General features: G+C 41.0%; 1 protein-coding gene across 25 annotated transcripts in view; it reads left to right on the plus strand.

Annotated features, from left to right (window-relative positions):
• The window catches only part of ADGRL3 (adhesion G protein-coupled receptor L3), a 511,112-nt gene that overhangs the window by 92,287 nt on the left and 395,278 nt on the right, over positions 1-23,547 (plus strand). For all 25 annotated transcript variants that reach the window (XM_064651850.1, XM_064651835.1, XM_064651848.1 and 22 more), the window contains exon 2: positions 219-285. The gene's annotated coding sequence lies outside the window, so the exon portion shown is untranslated. The remainder of the gene's footprint in view (positions 1-218; positions 286-23,547) is intronic.

The following is a 23,547-nucleotide window of genomic DNA, read 5'->3' on the forward strand; positions in this document are numbered from 1 at the left end:
GTTGGTAATGTGTTAGTACTGTCTTCCCATACAGAAATATGTTTCATAGAGATTAAAGATTCTTGCAGGCTTTTCAAAATCAGCTCTGTTGACCGAAACCAGTTGTTCATTGATGAATCCTCTGGTGAATGTATAGGAGAAAGTTCACGAGTGCCTAATAAGTCCTCAGAGGCAAATATAAACATTTTAAATGTGTTTCTTTTTCTCTTTTTTTCCAGCAATGTTGAATACGGTACTCTGCAAAAAATAGCGTGTGGATTTCTAGCACCTGAAGAACAAGAAAAGGTAATTACTGGACCATATAGTCTAGCCTCATTGCCTCATTTGTTTGCTGTGCTAAAATATTTAGACTTGGTCATGTTCCATGAGCCCAGCACTGTCTCTGCATATGGGTTTTGTGTATATTCAGTTATGCAGGTGCAGTTGTTTCTTGAGAACATTCCTTTATGTAAAGGGAACGGGGGAACAAAAGCAGCAGAGCATGAAAATGCTTAAGTGAATGTTAAGGAAGAGCACACTGTGGATTTTTTCGGTGCATGTAGAAGTGAAAAGGGTAAAAGAGGGCTGTGGACTTCTGAGTATTTGCAAGACTGCCTAGTGCAGCCTTGCAGCGTGCTGGGCAAGTATTGAAGGAGGCTCAGTGTTCATCAGTGTTGCAGCAGCCTCCTCATGTTTCAGTGACCGAGTAACTTGTGGGGCAGTGCCCCCTGCTCCAGAGGTTGTGAGCTCCTGTGCTGCCTGTAAGCCTGCCTCTTGCAATTGAGTTTCTTGATCCTCTTGGGTTGTGACATTTTGTTTGGGCAATGCAGCTCGACAGGGCTGTAGCTCAGTTGCTGGTGTTAAACAAAATGCTGTTCATCAAACTTTCATGAGACACTTTGCCAGGGGCTGCGTCTCGAAAGACTAGGCTCCAAAAAGCAGTGAGGAAACCTGTGCTGCTCCATACTGCTGCTGTCTCCTGTACCTTCTTCTACCTTCTTTCCAAGGCTGAAAGGGGAGCACCCCTATAGGACCCCGTGTGGTTTTGCACTTTGCTCTTTGCTGGAGACAAGTGATGTAAACCCTGGACAAGAAGGGCATGGCCATGTTGAGTAGTGGCAGTCTTGCTTCAGCTGGTGCATCCTTTCATCTGTATGATAATCCAGAAGAGGAATCAGGAACCCACCTCTGCTTTAAAGCCTGTGTAGGGCTTCATTGCTACTATGGTTAAGCTAGAGGAGTTGACATGAGCTGAGCCTTTCAGTAAATTTTTATATTAATTAATGTAATAACTTCAGAGTGAGATGTATGTACATACCACAGTATGAAGAGCAAAAGATTATATATAATGTGAAGGTCTGTACATTTGAGTATAGCAAAGCAAGCATAGTGAGATTTAAAAATATGGATGTGAAGAGGCAGAGAGATAGCAGATGTTGCCAGGGTCAGGAAAGTTTCTGTACGAACATGTGACATGTTCTTACGAGATGCTTTATTTCATTGCTTGGGTTTGAAAAATGCATGTGAGTGACATCTTGTGTTCACTACATCTGCAGTGCCATTCTGCCAATAATTAGCATGTGCGTTTTAGAGGCAGTATGAAGCCAAGATGACAAATGCACACAATTCATAGGATGGAACAATTCTACCTTCTTCATGTATGAGTGTTACAATTTGCTGAAAGTCCATCTTCCCACCCTACAAATGGAAGTGTCATCTCAAGAAACCTGTTGAAAAACACTGAAAGGGCCTAAACTTGCAACTTGTGTGGAACCTTCTGTATTTTTTTCGTGGTGGTCTCTGCACGCATCAGTTTAATGCAAAGTTGTGGCAGGAGAGGAAAAATAGCAGACAGAGGAAGAAGCTCTCTGAGCAAATAAACGCTTGATCAAAGTGCATTAAAGTTTTAGATAACCACGTTCTCCTGCAATTTCGGCTCACAGTGTTGTGAACTACCTTTCATGTGCTAACAAATGGGATTCATTTTGTTGGATACTTCTGTTTGGATTTACAGTGCCATTTAAAACTCCGTAAAGCTTTCTGTCGCCATCACCAGCTGTGGTGATTGCCATCACTGCTGTGGGGCTGTCATGTTTGGGCACTTAACGTGTACGGGAGATGTGAAATAACTTTAGTGGGGAGTCAGACAGTTCAGTGCTCTGAGTATGTCAGTTTATCCTTGTCAAAAGTAAAGATTGGAAAATCAGATTTCTTTAAAATAATGAATTTCCGAAGAGGAATAATGGAAAGGTGGTGGTTTATACCTTTCTCTATCTCAAGATCTTGCAGATTACAGTATGACATAATGCGTTGGCAGAGAGGAAGACTGTGCCACACTGTTGAGTTTCACTGGTATTTCACTGGTTTTTTATAAGAAGATGATATATTAGTCTAAGTTATCTGTGCAATTTAAAATTATCTTACACATTCAGTAATTTCTGTGTATTTATGCTTTTGGTACTGTTGTAAAGAGATTTAAAAAACCCCAGTATTTCTCTTTTCAAGGAGATTAAAAACATCCCAAGATTCTTCATGACTAAGTGCTTTAAAAGGCCTTGAAGCACAACTACCTGTGCTTTTTCAATGTGGCTCAAACATGAGAATTATTCCCACTGGGTCTCTTGATAGCTATAGATATTGTTTTAAAGTTTAAGCATAACCAAGATTGTAAGCAGATAAAGGTATATATATAGCAAAAACACTCATTTTGTATTTGATCTCCTGTTCTTTGAGGTCAGGTTGCACACATTTTTTTTTCATCCCATGAACAGGATCCCACAGAGTCATTTCGCTCTGTCAGCTGTATGAGCAGAGCAACCATGAGCTCTTTCACTGCTCCAGACTGCAGCGCCATCCTTTTCTTTGGTGCTGCATAGGACTGGGTTGCAGTGGCTGGGCTAGGGACGTCGTGTCGGATGTTTTTCACTGTGTTGAGAGACTGTAGCTGCTATGCGCATGAGTCAGCCCATAGGAAAGGCTTTGCCCCAACTTATGGGAGCAGTGACCTTGATGGGGGTGTTCAGCCCCATGCAGTGGGGGCTTTTTGCAGATTGAGTGGGTTTCATGCTGTGCTGCTGTTGGCATCAGTGTGCGGGGTCCAGTGCTTCAGAAATTGAGATTGCGCTTTTATTCCCTGCGTGGCCAGACTGAAGGAAGAGATCCCAAGGCTCAAGGGCATGAGAAGCACTCTCTTCTTTTGTTCTCAGTGTCTTTTTTTTTTTTTTTTAACTGGCTGGCCATGACATTAAGATTTCTAATTAATTTAGAAACCACAGGCAGTTGAAGGGAGTGAGCAATGTAATAACTGGGCCATGGGGCAGAGTAAAAGCACATCAATTATTCAGGCAGTTGCTGCTGCTTATTCCCTTCCCGGAGCTGGGCTGGCTGTCAGTGTGTGTCAGTGATGCCGCTAATGCCCTTCAGAATTTACATGCATAAATAGTGGCCTTTTAAAATCTGCATGAGGATAACTCTAGTGTTTCTGACGATAGCTGCCAGCAGCATGCTGTGCCTCACAAGCATTGGGGACTTCAACCAGTGTTTTGGGTGCCTAGTTCAAAACTGAGACCCTGTCGGGCACATATACCAAGAGCCTCTGCTGTGGAGAAGTTTCTCCTCAAAGAGGTTGAGGGGCAGACTGAGCCATGGGAGGAAAGAAACAAACAGTCCTGCTTTAAAATTCACGTGGTTTCTGAAAAGGTTTCACTTCTCTGGGCAAGTGAAGTTCAGGTGAATGCATCATCCCCTCCTGCTATTTCTGTGATGTCCCCAAAGCACAGACTGCGAGGCTACTGTGGATGCCACTGGGACTGGGCCCACTCCAGTCACTCTACAGGGATGAGGGGCAGGAAGCATCCTCCTCCTCCTCACTGCTCTGGGTATTGCATGTCCTGCACTTTGACTTTGCAGTTGGAAAGTTATAAATTGAGGAAGTTTTTCTGACTGCCAAGGTCTAGATTCATGGGACTATGGTGATTGCCTTACATGGGTGCACCACAGGATCTCATATTTGGGATGCCACAGGAAGCAACACTAATTTCTGCATTGAACCAGCAAGGGGACTGAAAACTGGGGGATCTGTTGGATTTTTCTGCCATGGACTGCAAGCAGATGACAAAGCCTTATTTTTCTCTCTGGTTGGCATAGTTATCCCTACTGCTGGAGGCAACTACCTTGCTTTTTACAAAGTGAACTAATCTGTGAAGGCAACAAAATAAAATGAGCCTTGCTTAATTATGTGTTGTGCCGGCGAAATGACCAGCTTGGGTTTGGAAAATGCTGGCTGTAATTAATGGTGAAAGGCTTTTTCTCTCATCTGTGTAGCCATTATGAATCACTTCTCCCCACGGAAATTTTTAAATCTGTCTCAGTGGGGAGCCAGTGAAGGAACAGGTAAAATGGATTTGCTTTAATAGCTGCAGTTGTAACTTAAACACTTGAAATGATATTAAGCATCTTTCTCCATTAGCATTTCATGTTGATCCTGATGATATACCAGCAGAGGCTAAGACAGGATCAACGTTCATTAAATGGAAGAAACTAAACTCTGTAGACAAATGCTTTGGCTAAATGGGACCTTCATTGCACTGAGAACAAGAATGCAATTAGCTGAAATGTTTGTTTACAAAATCTAATTCCTGGGGAGTATCTTCTCAGATTGCCGCTTACATCTCTTGGGCTGGTTTTGTTGCCAAGGCTTGCAGGTTGACGGGTTTTGCAAAGCTTGATTGTAGCACACATATAACAAATGGGTCAAACTTCGCGTGATAAAACTGAACCCAAGTGAAGAGCCAGAGCTAAGCTGCAGGTGTGCCAGAGTTTTATTTGTGCATTCATCACATCTATTTTACAGTTTGCAGTTAAGTGCAATTAATAATAATTATTAGATGTTCCAGATGCTAAACAGTGTAGGCTGAAGAGAAGCTGGAAATTGTGCGAGTGCTGTTACTGCTATCCTCCTGTCCCTCACCTGGAGCCTAGACCATGGGAATCACAAATGGGTTCCTGCTGGGTGAGGATGCATGTTTTTCAGGGTACCTGCATGAAGAGCCTTGTTGTCCTGGTTGGTTGAGAAACACGGACACCCTCAGAAGGTGATTTTGCCCATCCACAATGTGAGTTGTGCTCTGGAAAGGCTGCTTCTCTTCAAGTTACAGAAACAGCCAATGGGAGACGTAACTGCTGCCATCTAGATATTAGAGTCGATTTTGTCACTGCATAGGATTTGTGGAGTGTGAAGGATCAGGCATTTCAAGCCTGTGTTGACACCAACAAAACAGCATGTACTAATTTTAAATGTGTAATAAAACATTGTGTTGCATCCTTGGATATAGTGTGGCAATATTTGTTAGATCAATTTTTTTCAGTCTGTATGGTGGCTTTGCTTTCCTTGCAGTTATTTCTTGTGGCTTCCTTGCAAATGAATAGTGTCTGCACTTACCCATTGGGTGACACTGGGCAAGTAAGCATTTCCTGGACACATTTGCCTCCTGTATCTGGTGGCAAACATGAATCAGTTACCAGAATAATACATTTTCTTCCCTATTTGCTGAATACAGCATGTGAATAAAGTAGTCAGTGTAATTTGTTTGGTGATGGCCTTATAGTCATGTTAAATGATGGGGAACAGACTAATGAAGACCATCCTGTTGATGGATAAGGGCTACAATTTACCAACCCTGAAGTGATTGAAATAAAGCAAAGGTGCTTTTGCGTAATCTGCAGAGTGGTAGCCAATGCACAGGTATGTCCACGTGTGTTGTACCAAGCAGAGCAACAAAGCCAGGGAGTGAGGTCTGGACCTCTCTGGGAGTTCAGGATGGGATGGGACTGCTGCAGAGGTTCCTTACGTGGTTGCAAGAGGTAAAGTCTCAAAGTCTTTCAGATACCTTAGCTTTGACTTGTTACTGGGCTCGTTGCACTGTTGTGGGTCTTGCTGCCTCCTCCCCTGTAAATGATGCTCCCCAGCAGTGCTTCTCCTTCAGGCAGTGAAAAGGGAATTGCAGGAGTCGGTGCAGGGGCTTGCTCCTTGAGAGGCACTGCTCACGAGATCCCTTGGGATTCTATGCTAATAGAGCATTTAAACACTTCTTTTTCAATGTCAGCATTGGAAATGACAAATGCTTTCCTTAATTTGAGAGAAGTGTGCCTGATATTACATGCTTATATATGCCTGAGAGTCTATTCTCAAGACAGTACATGGACCTATCTTCTATGAAAGCTAATTGCACTATTAGGAGGAGATCTTGCTAACTTAATAAGTTACATTTATTTGTGTCTTAAAGGATTTTTTTGGTGAGGTGAAAGAAATCCTGAATGATGCCAAGCTTTATTGGAAGCGTATTGTTCTTCACTGTCCCTTCCTCTCTCCCCATGTCAAAACTGTTCTGGAAATTGAAAATATTTCATAAGATCAAGGCACACCAGTGTAATTGAAGGCATTAAGAGAGCTATAGGGGAATTCATCCTGCAGATGACTTGAGGCTGAGTTTTTTTCCTGTGGGATAGTCAGTAGGAAGCAGCATTGCTGACAGGGCCATATACATTAAAGATATAGAAAATGAGGTGAGTGGAAAGAACTGTGGCCAACGTATCTCCCTTTGACCCTGTTTCGACCTGACTTTAGCACTACCCCAGGTGCTGTCAAGATTTTGGGGCAGATCAAGGGATTTATTGCCTGGGCCTGCCTTGGGATGGAAGACCGGACTTGGGGCCAGGTATCTACCCCTTCCCCAGCAATCCCCTCCCCTTGGCATCCCACAGTGCAGATCATCTTTGTCTCCTCTGCACTTCCCCAGGCAGTTACACCATTAGGAACTGGGCCTTCAGATTTTGTACCAGCATGATCTGAATGAAGTCTAATTTAGACAAAAGTTTTAAGAGCTCTCTTCCCTCCATCTCATACAAAATAAATTGTGAGAGTCTAAATGCACTGTATGTGGCTTGGAGGCATTTCCCTGTGGTTTATTGCTTTGCTTTTATTGATGGGCTGTGTTTGCTTTCACACAAACTGATTAATTTGATTTGTTTTGCAGAAGTTGTTTGCTTAAGAGTGAAGGCCGAATTAAGGGGTTTTTATGGGGTAGAAACTTTATTTCCACAGACTTCCTCAGATCTCTGTTGCACTCCCTGCAAAGACTCAGATAAAGTGGCCCTTGGCCAAACTGGGAAGATGGAACCTGCCAAGTAGCTGTAGGGAGAGCAAGAGGGTACGTTGAATTACAGAGAGCTTTTGGGAATTTCAGAATGACCTACAGAAGCAAAATGGTGGACGTTGTAAAAAATGTAAGATGATTTGATTCTGCTTCTTAATTTCCAAAAATAAGAGCAAAACTGGAACAATCAATCCAGTTTTGTTAAAATATGAAGATATGCTAAGTACAGCATTAGATATGTATTTCTTCACTATAAATACACCCCCAAGGAATCATTCTATTTTTAAGATGAACTTGGTATTATGATAATGTAAAAGAAGTCTATAATTTATAATTCCAATTGGAGGTGAAGAAATTTAGCATGTCAACTTTTCTATTCATTACTCCAGCAGTCAAGACTAACAGGCTGTTCCTTCACCTTCACTGTCAATCATTTAGATAGACCAATTATGGATCCAGTTAAAAAATATATATATCAAAAGAGAAAATGCAGCAGAAGAAGGTTAAACATACTAAATTTCTTTTTTAAAAAAAGCTTGTTTGTAAGAGTACATTTAGTCCTACGCTGCATGAGCTTCATGGCCAAAACACCCCAACTATTACTCTAGTCTTTCTGGAGGTGCCATAAGGACTAAGTTGGAGAAGTAGTTCTCCAGTTTGTGTTTTGGAAAAGAGCTGGTGACATCTGACAGTCACTTTTTGTACCATTTAGAAACACTCGCTGCCTGGCAGTTCTTCGGGGGGGAAAAAAAAAGGGAGGAGGTGAAAGATAAAGTCCTATATTGGTATTTAGGTCTTCATTGTGCAGAGCTCTTCACATTCTGGCTGGGTTGAGATCTCTATTAATTTTAAGCGTTAGTTTTTTGAGTTTTGAGCCTTAAGGTCTCCGGTGCAGTACTTCTTTAGCACTCAATTTAGAGGGGACTGCTTCCTTTTAAGATGGAGGACATAATTGCATTGACCTCTGTTCTGCCAGTACTAAATATTCAGTGTGCTCCAAAATAATTCCACAGACCTGGAACTGCAAAATCAGATTCCTTATTGAGATGCATAAATATAGTCACAGATCTAGTAATCTTGTTTTAAAGCAGCAGCATTCCTTTGGGGTAAGTTTATTATGACAAAATATACATGGCCAAACTTAAATATAGTTAACCTAATATGATCAGACTGATTTGGAGCAGAGGTAGGTCAACACTAAGTGCTTTTGAAAATCTCATCCTAGCTCTCCAGAGATTAGGACTATGAGTGCAGAGCATCAGCCTAAGTCATGCTGAAGAGGCAGAAGGGATGTTTCTCAATGGAGAGAGGCTTCAGTTGGAAAGCAGGAGCATGAAGCAGACTGGGGTAAGAGACATCTGCAGCCAGATGGAAAAAATATCCAGCTTTGCCCAAGGCACAAGGCTTGGAAGTTAACCCACTTCGTTGCATCTGTAACTCTGCTACTGGCAAAGTGTGTACATGGGCAGCCTCTGTTTTTGGGTGGGTAGGAGCATCCTCTTCTCTTGTGTTTTGATCAGTACTGCTGCACTAAGGGAATACAGATTAAAAACTTGAGATTGCTGGCCTGGGTTTTCTCTTTGGTTTTACCTTTTTTAAAAAAAACCCTCCAGCATTCTTGCAAAGACAGTGTCATTGAGATTTGTAGCACTTGCTGGAATTTCACAGCGTGGAAGCATATTTTTGGTGCAATACTTTCATTTTAATACTTGAAAATCCAGTGCTATTTTAGGCATTTGAGTGAGTAGAGTCTTGCTGTTGCATGTGGGAAGAGGCTTGAGGGCTCTCCTCCTGTATCTCTGTGAATAGTGCATGTGACTAATTTAGCTAACAAGTTGAAAACATAAGGTCTACTGAGGCAGTGAAAGGAGTATCTACACCCTTTGCATGCATGGCTTCTTACTGAAATAAATGGAGTTGTGTTTTTTTGAAGTGAGCATGGGTTTGGCTCCTAGATCACGTGGATGTGGTAAGAGATTTGACCAGATCCAAGTCACGCAGTACTGGTCCCTTTGCAGTCAATGAAATGACTCATTCTAATACCTCATGCTCAGATATTACTCATTGCTAGTGCTTCATCCTGCACATGTCCAGCTGATGGAGGTGCTTCTCCCATCAACCATGGTGTCCTGACATGAGATGCATGCAGTCTGCTGGTGCCTCCTCTCCTCTGAGCACCAGCTGTGTTACTGCAAGCCCCCAGAGGAAGGCTTTCTTGCTAGTCTCTGTAATATTTAGTCACTTTCTCTCCTATTGTAACTATTGCAGTTTATTCTGAAGTTGACAGGCTGATTTGATAATGAAACTTTCTCTTGGACCTCATGTTTACAATTTTAAGAGCAGTTCCTGCTATTTAAAAATATATATATACGTATAAATATATATATATAATAAGCAGTAAGTTTCACCTTTAAACACCACCAGCCCAGTCCCTTTTGTAAAAGCACACATCTGCTTTATGCACAGCACGTGCATGACTTTAACCTCATGGGTTGTTTTCCATGATGAACCATTTTACACAGGAACGCACACATGCAAGGAAGTGGACCTAAACATACTGAGGCTCGTCCATGTAAGTGGATCTAAAACTATTGAGGCTAACCCTTTGCGACTGACTTTTGTGTGTCCATATTATATGGGTCCTGCAAAGGACTGGAAAGATATTTTGTCGGTGTCAGTGTACCCCTGATACCTACATGTAAGAAAAAAAAAGCCTGCAAATGCTCAAGGCAGAGGGTAGGAAAGAAGCAGCACGTTGAGTAAACAGATGGGGCGGGCCAGCATTAAGAGCTGAATCGTTATGGTAAGTGTAATGTGCAGAAGTCACAGTACATCAGCTGGCTAATCAGTGCTGAATGATTTGTAGGCATCTCAGCAGAGGTGAGTTTTAAGGAGGTTTGAAGGAGAACGGTGTCGTGGCTCTGCAGATTTGTACTCTTCACCTACAGAAAGAGGGACTCTGCGAAAAGAATGAGGGTTATTACTTCAGTGCTGCTTTTCTGCATATATTATTCTTTTTCTATATTATTTTTCTTATGTACTTTTTCTTTCTTTTTTTTTTTAATTCTTTTTTTTTTCTCCACATTCGCTACAGAGTTTCTCTAATGAGACAGGGTGATTGTTAGCCCAGATGCTGCACTGCAAATGCCATTTTTTAAAGCAGCTGAGAATCTGGCTTGATATTTAGCAGTCACTTAGTACTTTCATCTTCAAAGTACTGTGCAAACATTAATTAATTCTGCTGGGGAGCACACAAGAAGGGGCTGCTGGAATAGTTATGCAAACTGCAAAGCCATGAGAGATGGCAAGGACAGTATTGCTGGGCTTGGGAGGTCTATACTTACATACATAATTCAGCAAAGGACCCCACAACTAGTGGTTTCATAGGAAAAATATTTTTCAGGTACCTGTTTTTTCCACTGAGTGGGTGCTTGGTGTTTTCAGTGGACGAATGCTGCTGCTACCCTGCTTGGGTAGATGGGCAACCTGGGATTTCTGTTTCCACATGCACCCCTGCTGATGGGTTCAAGCTTGCAGAGACAGTAATCTCAGGCAAATGCTCTGTGGATGCTCAGTGCTGAGGCAGAGAGAGGCCACGCAGAAGTCAGGGCTGCAGCTGCATGCTTTTCGCTTGGAAAATGAAATGCGTCACATGCAGATTTGGAGGTGCACACTGCTCCACTCCATGCTTGCAGCTCTTCACATGAGCAAAGCCATCTTGCCCATGCAGATGTTGGCTTTGGTAGGAGCGAAAAAGATCAGCAGAGCTCCAAAAAGGGCTGTGAGAAAGCCTTTTATCTTCTCTTAAAGTCAGCATCAACAGCCTGTGGCGTGGGCTGCAGTAACCTGCACTGGAGAGGATGAGGAATGGTCATACATCCCCTGGCTCTGCACAGGCAGGACAGCAGCAGCTAAGGAGCAGCAGCAGTGTTTAAAGCTGGAGTGGTCACCAGTGTCTCTGAGCTGCCCAACTAATGTGCTCTGGCAATCAACACCGCCTGTGTTCTGAGACTCACGTGGGGCACTGCTTTTGCGTGAAGACACAACTCCAGACACTGAATTCACTCAACCAGTCATTGTATTAAAAGGAACTTTTATAAGATCATGCCCAGTGATGCCAAATTATTAGCAGTGAACCATGTGAGCCCTATATCACTTGACTAATGCTGTATCAATTAATTCCAGGTTGAAATAGGCATCTAAGAGCAAGGAGATGTGCAGTTTTTGGGTGTGATGAGACTTAGCTGGATTAAGAGGATTGATGGAACAGAAAGGGAAAGCAGAGGGATGCTTGATGCCAGAAGATAACATGGCTGTCAACAGATTATGCTTGTTGGATGTCTCTCAGGGATTGGATGTGAGTCTGTGGTTTGGTCTGAAATCTGGAGGCAAGAGGTGTCTTCATATTGAGTGGAATCAGGTCTGAACAAAAGACAGATTCAGGATGGGAGCTGGGTTTTGGCTTGACTTTGCTGACCTTGCTCAGATGGAGGGGGAGGTGAAGCTTTAAACTTCTCGCACAACTCATTTAATAGCACTTAAAGCAATGGCAGTTTTTAGAAGTTCTGCAAATATATTTAGAAAAACTATATTTCTTTTAGCTTTGGCAAAATAGGTAGATAAAATGTTCCTGATAGCAGGTTTGAGTTCATTGAGATCCATAGATACCTACTCATAGTTTTCTGAATTTATTGTTCAAGTTGGTGAGTTAAGGAGCCAGTGAAAGAGAGACCACCACTGAGACAGTTACTTTTCCAGTGTACAGTCTCTGCATTTAAGATAGTCAAATTTTATCTAGAACTGCACAGTTTTAATTTCCCGCTCTTCCCATGACTTGAATAGATTAGCATGCTCAGAAATATTTCTTTTTAATCTCAAGATGTTACGATGCCTAGGTTTGCATGAAAGGCCAGGCTGGATCTCTTGAGGCTTGAAAGCTGTAATCAGAGATGTTTATATGAAATTTTAGTGTTCCATCATATCTTACTGTCTCGGGAGTGAAAAAATAAACTTAATGAACCTAGATCAGACAGAGTTGTGATGGAGTCCCAAAGAAGAGAGAAGATTTGCAAGTAGCTGTGATTTTGCTGTGTGATTTTAATTTTATGGGCCCCTGTTGTTCAACGTTTTCTTCAGAGTAACTAAGAGTTGCATTAAATATTAAACAAACGGTGTGATGATTCATAAAGAGGGTCATGAGCTCCATATGTGAGTTAGAAATTTAATCTCCAGCTGGTTTCACTATAATCCATGTCATATGTCCAGGATCAGAGAACTCCAGTGTCTTCGAATAATTAGTCAGTGATCAAAACAGAAAAAAAAATTCCATTGAAACAATTTTCTTTTAGAAAAGTCTGTTTCTTCAAAACAAAATTGCTTGTTAAACCTCATTAATTTTAATGGCATTTTCTTTTGAGTGGAAGTAAGACAAAAATGATTTGGAAAATGTCAAAATGTCTTCTTGATAGTTGCAGGATTGATAATATTTTCTTTGTGTTAAATGTCTTGCATTTAGAGTTGTAACTCTTACTCTGTTTTAATAGTAAAAGACGAAAGTGAGACTTTTTTTTTGTCATCAAATGTAACTTATTTTAATTAACCTAAAATACTTTTCTTTCTAGAATGCTGTTTCACCAAAAAGGAAAACTTGATTAGTTTTTTTCTGATATCTGTGTGTAATTCTAATACTATTTTGGGTTAGTGAAAAAGAATTAAAATCTCTTAAGTCTTTTATTTGGATTAGGAAATTAATTTTTTCCCTACTTCCCCCTGGAGCCCTGGAAAAATACCTGTCAGCCTTTCATCGCTGAAACAAATATGCTGAGGTTTTTCCCAGGCCTTGCAGAGGTTGCATTCTCCTTTGCATGACAATTATGAGGTGATGCTGGGAGATACTATGTAAGTGAAAAACTTGCCCATCCATTATAGCAGCTGCATGCACACATACACACAGACACATAGACACAGCCACACACACACAAAAGACCAGTGCTCATCCACAGTTTCCCAAGAGGTTTTTTCTGTGCTGCAGGTGACTTTCAGCTGCACATGTGTGGAGTTTACATGTTGTCTCAGTTGCATCTTCACTTTGAGCTATAAAAGGTGTTATTTTGGGGCATTTGGAGGTTAAATGTTGAATCTACACTCAAGAAATACCATGGAGGCAATGGAAGCGCAAGTCTTGTTCTGGTGAGGCAGGTTACTTCATGCATGGCTCTAAGGAGTGTTGCTGTTGCATTTAGTTGGTCAGCTCATAAAGTCAGTTACAGCACAGGCTTGAATTTAAGAAGTGGGCATAGAGGTTCACACAAAATTCAAGTTTTAATGGCCTATGGTGACTACAGACCTCTGACAATACAACTATACTTAGTCTCTTATGGAGGAGGGCTTTCTTTCTTGGTGTGTGGCTTGGGTCTTACCTCTTTGTTTAGAAAGTAGGGTAGGATGTTTCCTTCCCTGTGCCAGGATGGTAGGATCTGGGAGATATAAGAGAGCTGATGGGATGGGATCTTTGGTGTTACTGGTCCAGTCTCCCACCCAGGGCAGGACAATTGTCTGCATGAGACCAGCTTGATGGTGACTTTGTATAGCTCTTATCTTAAAAACCTCCAAGGATGGAGGTAGCACTCTCTCTCTTATGACCTCTCAATACCCAGGGCATTGAATGCTTATTTTCTAATCTGTCTCTTATTTTAATGAGAGAAATGTGTAGACATGAAAAAATTTAAGGCAAGAAAAAAAAAAAGATTTAAAAAAATAGAAAAATAACATCTACTTAACTGTGTTAAAAATATGCAATAGGAGAGCATGCAAATGGTTACGCAAGCAGAAGTTTGGTATCTAATTGTAAATTAGATAGACAGCTGCAGAGTATCGATGGACATATGGCAGGAATGTAAATAGTTTGCTCGCACTGTAGTGACATCCTGGAAAGCTGTGTGTAAACTTTCTGAAGTGAAGAGAGAAAAGATGATTTCCTGGAAAAGAGGGTTTTCGAGAGAAATAATTGCTAATAAATAATCTGTGTCCCTCTGGAAGGCGAAAGTTTTATTTTGGCACTTGCTGAAAAAGCAGCCTCTAATCAGGCTGCATTCTCTTGTTTGGCTGATGAGCACCAAGGAAGCTGGAGAAGGCGCCAGTTGCATTGTGTAGTTGGAGCCATCGCACATCAGAGCTAGCTCCTCCGTGGGACCTGCCTGCTGGTTTCAGCGTAACCTCCTGGCAGATGCTTTGTGTCTACCAGGATTTAGGGAAGATGACAAAGAGGAGGGTAAACAGTTGAGTAATTCAAGACGGGGTGTCAGATTCCAGATTGTAAATTCGTATGTCAGTGGCCAAAACTCCTGCGTCTTCCACCAAACCGAATGCAAGTCTTGCCTGCATACCAGCTGTAGGGGTTGCTGCTGCTTATAGCGACCTTTAAAATAATATCCTAGTGGAATGCAATACTGTGAGGCACTAATTTTGGCTTATTTTGTGAGCTAGCAAAGCTGTCTAAATATTTAATGCTCTTTCATTAATAACTGGCCATCATATGTTTTGCTTTGCATTAGGTGATACTATTGAGGCCATAAAAATTCCCAGTCTAATGATAGCTAATGTTGGTTCTCATATTATATAAAAGATATAGCAAGAGTAAACCTTGAATAGCATGCTTGGTTTCTGGATGGGTGTCTTGTGACTTACTTCTTAAATAATTCTTGCAAAGTTTGCAGTGGGCCAAATTCTGGCCCTTTTGAGGTCAACAGTAGCTATTCCAGTTTACTTTGTTGGGTTTGTGCAGTTGCCTTGGGGACAGATTTCAGTCCCATAGCTCGTTAATTGTAATTTTAGTCAAAGGGCCAGACTTACTTAGCAGCTTTTTTAAATTTTTTTTTTAGAAGACAATTTCTGAGGGATGCAAAGAAGCTTTTATGGAGTGGGAGCAGTGAAAGGAGAGCGAGGAAAATCAAAGAAATTCAGACATCAGTAGTGTTTCAAAAGTACATTTCACAAGGGAGTTTTCCTTAACTATCCTTCAAAGATGACATGATGGAAAATTCAGTTATTAATCAATGGTGCTATCTCTCTGTTGGGTTCAAGAACACTTTTTAAAAGTGAAGATTAACATCTGGTTCAGTCTACAAAGAATTTTTAGAATTGTAAAACTTTAAGTAACCACAAATTACTTAAAGTGCATGGAGGATTAATATGAAAAGAAAAACACTTCCAAGCATTGTTCTTTAAGAGGTGAGCTTAGCTTGTGTAGTCGTAAGAGTTATGTCATTGGTATATCCTTACCAAATAATTGCAAACATATAGCACAAATCAGTCCCCTGGAATCAGTGGACACACAAACACACGATAGAGAGTTTTATTACAGCAGAGCTTGAGAATTGAAAAACCAATTTTCCACAGAAAAATTACTTTCATATGATCCAAGTGCCATGATTTGGTTTGTTTGAAACATTGTAAGTCAAGCTGTTTGCTGATGTTCCTAGCAGGCCTCTGTAATTCTGCATTTATTTGTAAAAGTCTACTTTAGAATAGAAATTATTCCCAGTGTTTGTAAATAAGAAACTGGAATATTTTTTGTGCGTGTGTGTGTATTTAACTGGAAAATTTTCCACTCATGATGCCAGAAGGAGTGGCTCTTAGAAAAGACCACTGCTTTCCAAAAGTTACTTGGAAAGATGAGTTTTCTCCTTTATTGCAGCACATTTCTTTCTGATTTGGTTTGAAGCAAGCAGAGGACCTTGCAGTCAGCCCACAGCCATAACACGGTGGCTTTGGTATTTCAGTAGTCCCCAGTTGCTTTCTCATAACAATTCTGTACTGGTGTTTCGCTTAAAATAACAGTAAGTTATGCCCCTGTTAGCTGTGGTGGCATTTTGGCATTTTAATGGCAGCTCATTGGCATTTTAATGACTCTGCAAGCTCAGTTCTGCTCCAAATGAATCTGGAGAACAACATGGTGAACACTTTATCATATCCATGTTTGAAATAATTTGCTATGAAGAGGTACCTGGTAGCACTAGGTGTTGACTGTGAAAACCTTGGTGTATTTTAGTGTTGGATGCTGGGAGCTAAATAGGTCAAGATTGTTTGTGGATAAGTCTTTATTTCTTTTGGAAAGACTGGTCAATATTTACATTGGTGGGTTTCTCTGGGAAGGATAGGTTAAACTTCCTATAGGTAAGAAGGAATGGGCTGCCCAGGGAAGTGGTGGATTCACCGTCCCTGGTGGTTTTTCAGATGAGACTGGATGTGGCACTTAGTGCCATGGTCTAGTAACCATGACAGTGTTGGATCAAGGGTTGGACTTGGTGATCTCAGAGGTCTTTTCCAACCTGGTTGATTCTATGATTCTATAATAAAAGAAGCCTGATGCTTTCTTTCAGTCTTATGAAGACATAAGTAACTGTTATTTTCTACTGTGTTATTTTGCACTTGAATGGCTGAATTGAGTGCAGAAAGTACTACATCAAGCCTTCAAAGAATGCTTAGGAACAAATTCCTAAAATACTAAAACTTATTTTTCACCTGCTGCAGATGAACAGAACATTAATTCTTTGTATCCTCCGTGGGCTTTCCTGTGGTGAAACTTTCCCATCTCTTGTTTTCAGTCAGCGTGGATATTTGGGTCACTACCTCCTCTCTTCTCCCCTCCCATTCTTAACTTCCTTCTCTTCAAATCTGTCTCCCTTTTGAGTCCCAGGTGTGACTGATAGAGAGCTTTGTGAAAAAATGAAGGTTCTGTTTGAGCAAAAGTGTTGTTAATTATTACTTGCCTGCTTCAAAGCCCTCATAGGTGTTTTTCAGTGCTTCAGCAAACGCATGGCCATTATATTCTTCTGGTTTTCTCTTTCTCTGTCTTTCTAGTCTGAGCCTTTTAAGCCGTGCCTGATGGCACTGTGCCACCCCAGGAGCCTGTAGGTCCTGTGTTCCATGGGGAGGGTTCCCTGGCCCCCAGTGTGGAAGATGACGGGGTGAGATCTCTCTGCTAGGATGTGCTTATTTCTGCCACAACTCCAGCCATGTTCTGTTGGGGCTGCTGTAAGGTTTGTGAGCAGAAACTTTTTTCCAGTAGTGGAAATGTAGAAAGGGAAGGGTATTTGGCTGTTGCAGAAAATGTGGACTTTTTCTGGGGGGGAGTGGGAGAAATTGTAAGACTGTGTCTAGTATAAACCATGCAGAAGAGTTTAACATTGTTCCTGCAAATTTGGCTCACTCATCCTGAGGTGGGTGGTCCTTCCCAAGTACTGCATGACTTTTCCACAGCTGGGTGAGCTCCCTGACTGACTGCTCTCTCTGGATGCTTTATAGCTGTGTGACTTCCACGCTACCCAGTGGTAGATGAGCAAAGAGATGTTTTATCAAGGGAGCATGTGCTGGGGGAGAAAATTGAACATTTCAAATGCTGGCAGAAGGACCATAGTGGACAAACTGATGGAAAACTGTTTCCAAGATAGTTTGAACTTGTTTTCAGTCTCTTTGAAATAATTCATCTAGGTTTCCTGGTGGGAATTTTGTTTTTGCATAATGCTTTTTCTTCTTGGAGTTGATGAAATGTCAAAATATGTGGAACTTTTCCAGCTAGCTCAGTTTTGCCCTTCTGGAAAAAACGAGGTAGAGAGAAAAACAAAGTCAGAAAGTTTGTCTTTCCTTTGTGAAGACTGGAAGCATCATTTCTGTCCAGAAGATATAAGGATGTAAAGCCTTTTCATAAGAGCTTAGCATTCAGAAGCTCCTGTTATTCCTGCTGTGAGTGACACTTTTTGAAAAACTGACCCTGACCAGAGAAGCTGAGTACTTGTTCTGGGGTAATACACTAACCTGCAGAGAGAGAGAGAGAGAGGGAAAAGAACCCCAAAACAATTAGAAGATATCTCCATCCACACCCCAATAAATAGCTCTCTGCAGTGCCAGTTCCTGCTCGCTGGTTGTCTTGATTAACATATTCTGGATTGGTATAACTGAAGTTTGCATATAAATTACATGTTTATTAATGTATATTTTTATTTTCCTTTGTCTTGGCTTGACAGAGCTTTAAGCCTCTGGGCTTGCCATGTCTCACTGTCTTATGTACTGAGGAAAGCTCAAAAGTATTTCCCGTACTTGTTCTCCATTTTAAAATGAAAATGTTACACACCGAAGTTGAGCAGCTCAGTCTTCTTTAATGCAATATGCAGTTTGCCCTCAGATCACTTGCTCCTGCTATAATTTATACATGAATCATGAATTATGTTTGGATTCTCAGGAAGCAAGAATAAATGGGTAGAGCCACATCCAATTATGTAATGAATTCCTCACGGTAAAATTTACGGTTGGGATGTTGCAAAGTGGAGCACTGATAAAAGATTTCCAAAAGATTTGTTGCAGCATCTCCTGATAAAAACAAACCTCTGTCCATTTTAGGCATAGAAGAGCCATTTTGATTCAAACAATAAAATATTTAAAGGTGCATGGGATTGTTTTTCATTGTAGCTTAAGTACCAGTGAATAGATCAAGGAGGAAAAGAAGTATTTGATACAGTCTCACTGAACAAAAGCTCTTTCCCAACATGTTGTAAAGAACCTACATCATAACTCTTTTTTATGGCTCTAGAAGCACTTTGTAGGCTGCATCTAACAGTTTAAATTTTGAGGAGCTATTTCCTGACCCTCGACTTGACTTTTTTAAACTCACTGCTCAACCCTGCCTTACTGGGCAAAATATGGCTCATGAGCTTTTCAAAGGTGAGCAAACAACCAGTGGCACTGTGAGAAGCATTGGTAATTTCACCTCTGTTTGTGGCATTGATTTCTTTTAGTGGCTTTTCTGTTTGCATTTCCTTCCACGTGTTTCTCACTGTGCCTTGACCTGTTGCTTTTGATTCATTTTTCAGTCAATACTCAAGTAGCCTAGGCTTGGGCTGTGTTGTGCAGGTGTTTTCCTGAGCAGGACATCTGCATTCTTCCCAGTGAGATGTTCTTCAAAGCCCATAACGTAGCTCCTAAAAGCTGCGTATCTGTTGCAGCTGAAGGGTGAACAGGTGGATACATCCATGGAGTTTGTATTAAATAAACTTCCTTCTGATGCTGCAGCTCACATTAGAAAAATTTCATGTCAGTGACCAATTAGCTGCACCATATAGACATCAATAGCTATTAAGGGAACCTTTTCCTTTATTTGCTTTGAATTTCCTGCTACAGCAAATCTTCATGTTGCTTTGCACTAAAAAAAGATGTATTTGTGTGGTGGGGAGCCGGTTCCAGTGTGGAAAGCCAGGATAGTTGCATCCCAAGAGCTTTCTGAGTAGAACATCTTAGCAACTCCCATGGCTTAATACCATTTCATTGATAAATTTGTCTGTTAGATTGGCTGTGTGAAATGTTGAAGCATGCCTATGCAAAGGAAGAGCCTGGGACTTGCACTTCTGATTCCTGCTGGTTTTCAGAGTTCCCTGTGGTGGTTTGAATTTTCCAGAAGTTTTAAGGGTACAGTCTTGGCCCACTCTCTAGCTGATGATGGGAGATTTGCCATCATCAGTAGGCTGAGGATTTCCCTGAATATGATTAAGGGGGATGTGTGCCCTGTTAGAGTTCAAGGTCAGAGTGCAAAAGAAAATGTCCTGTCTTTACACAAAAGCAGCTGTAAATTCTCTCTGGCCAAGAGCTCCTGCATGGCCTGATGTCACCTGTCCTGACAATGCACACATGGTCCTCTGAAAGAGGGTGCTGGCTTTTGGGGATCAGCTGTTCCCACTGCCTGGGTCCCCACATGGCTCTATGGAAAGGTGTGGGAGGCGTGGTTGGGGCAGCCTCAGGGGAGGTTTCTAATCAGAGGGCATGGTCTGAGCAGTTCATTTAGGCGACCATAATCTGTGGTTTGCATCAAGTGCTTTAGAATGGGAACACTGCCAAACCAAAAGGCATGTCTTCTGATGGGCTCTTCCAAAACTCAAACTGAATTATTCCATTCCCCTGCATTTCTGTTGGTGATGACACAAGTCCAGTGTTTTCCCCTCTGATCAGAGCAATATTTGATAGGGCTGTTCTTCAGTATATACCCAGTCCTAATCATATTGAATTCTGTACCAAGTGATTTCCAGTTGTGCAGGTCAGAGTGGAGCTGACAGGAGTTGGATGCTCATGCTCACACTATAGGCTTGGTGAAGGCCTCCTGAGTGAATGCTTTTGGGCATCAAAAGCCATAACAAAGTCAAGATGAACTATAGAGTTCCTGAGAGTTTACAGCTTTCCTCATAGTCTTAGATAAGCAAAACTTGATTTTTTTTTCCAAGTGCAAATTCAAGCTGAGACAATAATTAGCATCTTGTTTGTTTGTTTGTCACCTTGAAGGAAGAAAGGTCAAATATAGTCAGCCTGAGAGCTACTTTGCCTTCCCCCCTTGAAGCATTTAATTAGATTTCTCATGTAATGTAAAAAAGAGAGAGTAGAGAGCTTGCTGAAATGGCTTATCCATTTAAGACTTCTTTTTTCCCCTCTTTTTATTTCTTGCTGGCTTCATAGCCCAATTTATAACTTTTCTGAAAAAGTGATGAAAAGGTTTAAACACTTAACCCTTCCTGCACAGAGTAGGCAGGACTTTTTTCTTTTTTAGAAGGGAAGGCTGTAAATCAGCATAATGTACAAATAGAAGTACTGCTGTATAAGACAGTAAGAGGCAGTTTAGAAAATGCACAGAATTAAAGTCTAACAGCTTGTGCCTCTTTCTCTCTTTCTCTCTTCCTCAGGAATACATACATAAATGCTGGATGTATAACTATTTGAAAACAGTCTAATTATTTCTTGGGGTTTTTTTCAGTATTTTTTCACCTGTCTCTCCTGATTTTATTTTGGTTTTTCTTTTTTTTTCCCCTCCCAGAGGACAGTATTGCTAGATAACTGGAACTGTACATGTTAGGCTGTGAACTTGGTTCAGTGATTTTCATGATGGGATGCAACTGCGAGGAGGAGAGAGGCTGTATGGATTGCTGGGTTACCGACCAGGCTTGATGTGTGTCACAACAGCTGAAAAATTCTGAACAATTTTTTTTCCCCCTTCAGTCATGTCCTGGCTCGTTGGAGTTACAGATGGGAGGATGCTTCCCTTATTCTCTCTCCTGCAGTGCAGTGGTCCCTCATGCCTGCATAGAGACGGCCACTGATTTTCTCTGAAGTCCCAATACAACTCCTTTCTGTGCCCACTGGACTGAGCTGCCCTGTGGGTATATTTTACCTGTACATATACTCCTGCACTGTTTCAGATGTGCATTAAAGCGCACATGTAACCCCCCCCCCTCCCCAAGAAGGAGTTGAAACAGCAGAGTAGATTTGCAGTATTACCTGTGTCATGGTAGTAAAACTGGAATTTTTCTGAAATTTCTTTTCCCTGTGTGCTGTCCCATCCATTTTATCTCCCAGAAAGCTGAAGTTTGTAACCACTTCTAATCCAGGTCTTTTTGCTGTCGTAACTTTTACTAGTAATGCAAAGCTCTGGAGGGGATTAGCCAACCTGAACATTTCAAATTTTAAACTTCAGTAAGTCTTGAGTTATAAGTAGGGAGAAAAAGCCTTTCTCAGTCATTTTCAAATCAACTTACTATCTCTCCCACCATACCCCTCCTCTCCCCCTCCTGCAGTAAAACTGCATGTTCTTGGTGGATGTAGAATGAAAACCCTTGATGGGAAAAAATCATGCTTTTCCTTTCTCAGCATGGAAAGATGGCAAAGCCTAGAAAATGCTGTAACAAAAGGACGATTTTTCAGTCCCTCCTGTGTGGAGAAATGCTCCTGTGGACCCTGCCCCTAAACAATGTTGTCTTGCAGTCACTAATGGCACCTTACTTTTAGACTGGACACCTAAACCTGCTGGGTATAAAGAGGGGAGAGTTGAGGGTCTGGAGTTTTAAATCATAGAAGCCACTTTCCAAAGTGGATACCTTTTTACAAAGGTATCAAGAGACAGCCGATCTCCCCATTTGTAGCCAAAGCTGCTTGGTGGGAAGTCACTAAAATGAAAATAGGAATTTTTATGATGTTTTCCTTTAGATTTGAATACCAGCGTCGCATCTGTGAGGATGCAGAGACATGCAGAACTGATTGGCTCTTTCCCCAAACCTTCTTCAGAAATGCAGCAGTACTTGGTGTCAGAAATTAAGACACATACCTTAGCAAATGCCCATAGGCTGGAGTCTGTAAAAATGAAGAGAGGAAAACAGATTTACTGTCACACCTGAAAGGAAAAAAAATAATTCTTAGAAAGTGGAGAAGACAATTATGGGATTACTGCATTAAAAATAGTGCCATGGGGTGCTTTTTTGGTTTTTTATTTTCCAGCAGTAGAAATACATAAATTTATTTCTGCATAACACATTTGTATTCACACAGCTTAGACACACCATTAAAATATCAATTCCAAAGTCAATATTATATTTAAATGTCAGATGATTGAGATTTCAGTTATTTCTTAGCAGAAGGGCTCCAACTGAGAACATGCTGGCCCATAGTCTCATAGGTGGAAATAGTCCGTAATGCGCAATTATGAACCAAATAGGCAGAGCTATGTGGTGTTTATTTTATTTGTTTATTCAGAATTATTCCACACTTCAAAAACAACAAAAAAAGCCATTAATCGGTAACTGATTTCTGTAAACATTTTGTGTTTGCTATATTAATTAGTTGCAGTTTTATAAGATGATGTATGTTGAAGTTCATTTTCTTATTCTGTCGGTGTTTGCCTGTGACTTTGCATTTCATTTCCCTGAATAGTTAAGTTTAAAGTCACTACAAACACTTTGCCAAGGAAATCGAAGTAAGGTATTTGGAGTCACAAAAACGGTCTGCTAAAACCATGAAATGATTTGGTAGAAGTGGTTGACATCAAAGGTGACTCTGTTTGGCTGGTTTTGCCTTTATTTTCAACAATTTTCAGTAACTCATGAGGTTAATGATGAAGAAAATTCTGTCTTGGTAGGGTAAAAGGTAGGTATATGAAGATCTGGGTGATGAGAATTCATTGGCTTGGTTGTGGAATAAAGCATGTGTGTTTGTTACAGCAGCCCTTCATCTGGCTTTAATGCAGGCTTGTTTCTATTGCATCTTGTTCCAAATGAGAGAATTAAGGAGTCCCACTTAAGTAGGAGTAAAATATTTTAGTAAGTAGGTCTCTATATCTTTAAAAGGAGTTTTGCATGCTCAGGATAAATTTTATTTATTCTAGAGCAAAACATGGTGTTGAGGAATTTCTTGGCTATGCGTTAAAAAAAGGGAGCAAGGAGAATGAGAAACAGTCTTATGCCATCCTTGGTTGTTAGTTCCAGTCAGGTTAAAATGTGCAAATTAATAGTGCAAACTAAGAGCCAGATTCAGATGTGGTATATCGTTAGAGGCGCAGCCGTAATTCGCTTATGATATATTAAAAAACAGAAACACCTCAAGCTGAATTAGG

Source organism: Pseudopipra pipra, chromosome 4 (assembly GCF_036250125.1).
Source record: "Pseudopipra pipra isolate bDixPip1 chromosome 4, bDixPip1.hap1, whole genome shotgun sequence".
Taxonomy (NCBI): Eukaryota; Metazoa; Chordata; class Aves; order Passeriformes; family Pipridae; genus Pseudopipra; species Pseudopipra pipra.